We start from the raw sequence: 2,500 nt of genomic DNA on the forward strand, positions 1-2,500 counted from the left end.
GCCTGGGCAGCTGGTCACATGCGTCGCTCAAAGGCATTTTGCAGGCCAGCACCGGCGGATGCACGGGTCAAGCGGGACGGGACGAGCGCAGGGCTAACTTTTGCCGGCACACAAAAACACGAACCCGAAAAAGGCAAAAAAGGGACATACGCACTGGCGACACGCCCGTTTCGCCTGCCACCCGTGCACACTCGCCTGGGCAGCTGGTCACATGCGTCGCTCACAGGCATTTTGCAGGCCAGCACCGGCGGATGCACGGGTCAAGCGGGACGGGACGAGCGCAAGGCTTGCTTTTGGTGGCACACGAAAACACGAACCCGAAAAAGGGACATACGCACTGGCGACACGCGCGCCCGTTTCGCCTGCCACCCATGCACACTCGCCTGGGCTGCTGGTCACATGCGTCGCTCATAGGCATTTTGCAGGCCAGCACCGGCGGATGCACGGGTCAAGCGGGACGGGACGAGCGCAGGGCTTGCTTTTGGCGGCACACGAAAACACGAACCCGAAAAAGGCGAAAAAGGGACATACACACTGGCGACACGCACGCCCGTTTCACCTGCCACCCGTGCACACTCGCCTGGGCTGCTGGTCACGTGCGTCGCTCACAGGCATTTTGCAGGCCAGCACCGGCGGATGCACGGGTCAAGCGGGACGGGACGAGCGCAGGGCTTGCTTTTGGCGGCACACGAAAACACGAACCCGAAAAAGGCGAAAAAGGGACACACGGACAGGCGACACGAAAAAAAAGGGGTCGCCCTACCTAGGTGGGCGCAAAAACCCCGTCGGCCAGGAGGTTTCGCCAAAGTGTCTGTACTGTCACACAGGGTCAATAGCACGGGCATGGCCGGCCGCCGCACGTGCAGCGGCTTACGGACGCACGGTTCGGCGGCACGGGTGCCTGGCGGCTTTAGCACCTTGGGGTGGACAGGCCTGGCGGCAAGGGGGGCTAGGCACCTTGCTGCCAGCCGGCAATGGTGCACGGGGCGGGGCGCCACACAAACACGAAAGAGGGACAAGAGCGGGGCGATGGTCCACAGAGACGAGCCATGCACGGGGCCCGTGATCGCCGACACGCGCGAACGCGGACGCGGACAAGGACAAGGACGCGACGCGCGGCGCGCGTGCGAGGTCAAGAGGGGCGCGCGCACGAAACCGCGAAAAAAGGGGCTAGCGGCCGAGAAACGCGAAAAAAACCGGGTCACCTACCTAGCCGAACGCCTAAAATCGCTTCGGGCAGGAGGTTTCGCCAAAGTGTCTGTACTGTCACACGGTCCGTACGGGCGCAACCCCATCGCGCGCCAGCACCCCTTCCTGGGGGCGCCCGCCCGCCAGGCGCCTGGCGCCCCACGCGCGCGCGCCCGGCGCCTGGCGCCTTGCCCCCCACGCGCGCCCGGCGCCTGGCGCCTGGCGCCTCGCCCCCCACGCGCGCGCCCGGCGCCTGGCGCCTTGCCCCCCACGCGCGCCCGGCGCCTGGCGCCTGGCGCCTCGCCCCCCACGCGCGCGCGCGCGTGGCGCCTTGCGCCTCGCCCCCCACGCGCGCGCGCGCGTGGCGCCTTGCGCCTGGCGCCTTGCCTCCGCGCGTGCCTGGCGCCTGGCGCCTTGCCCCCCACGCGCCTGGGCGCCTCTTTTCCGCCTGGGCGCCCTGGCACCTTTCCGCCTGGGCGCCTGTTTTCCGCCTTGGCGCCCTGGCGCCTTTTCGCGTGGGCGCCTCTTTTCCGCCTGGGCGCCATGGCGCCTTTCGGCCTGGGCGACTCTTTTTCGCCTGGGCACCTCTTTTCCGCCTGGGCGCCTCTTTTCCGCCTGGCCAGGGCGCCTCTTTTCCGCCTGGGCGCCATGGCGCCTTTCTGCCTGGGCGCCTCTTTTTCGCCTGGGCGCCTCTTTTCTGCCTGGGCGCCCTGGCGCCTTTTCGCCTGGGCGCCTCTTTCCCACCTGGGCGCCCTGGCGCCTCTTCGCCTGGGCGCCCTGGCGCCTTTTCGCCTGGGCGCCTCTTTTGGCGCCTGGGCGCCTACGCCAGGGCGCCTCTTTTCCGCCTGGGCGCCTCTTTTTCGCCTGGGCGCCTCTTTTCCGCCTGGGTGCCCTGGCGCCATTCCGCCTGGGCGCCTCTTTTCCGCCTGGGCGCCCTGGCGCCTTTTCGCCTGGGTGCCTCTTTTGGCGCCTGGGCGCCTACGCCAGGGCGCCTCTTTTCCGCCAGGGCGCCTCTTTTTCGCCTGGGCGCCTCTTTTCCGCCTGGGCGCCCTGGCGCCTTTTCGCCTGGCGCCTCTTTTGGCGCCTGGGCGCCTACGCCAGGGCGCCTCTTTTCCGCCTGGGCGCCTCTTTTCCGCCTGGGTGCCCTGGCGCCATTCCGCCTGGGCGCCTCTTTTCCGCCTGGGCGCCCTGGCGCCTTTTCGCCTGGGTGCCTCTTTTGGCGCATGGGCGCCTACGCCAGGGCGCCTCTTTTCCGCCTGGGCGCCCTGGCGCCTTTCCGCCTGGGCGCCTCTTTTTCGCCTGGGCGCCTCTT

The sequence above is a fragment of the Aristolochia californica genome, unplaced genomic scaffold, assembly GCF_029961685.1.
Source record: "Aristolochia californica isolate CCGP_79_NKW_82.1479 unplaced genomic scaffold, dmAriCali1.0.hap1 SCAF_17, whole genome shotgun sequence".
NCBI lineage: Eukaryota > Viridiplantae > Streptophyta > Magnoliopsida > Piperales > Aristolochiaceae > Aristolochia > Aristolochia californica.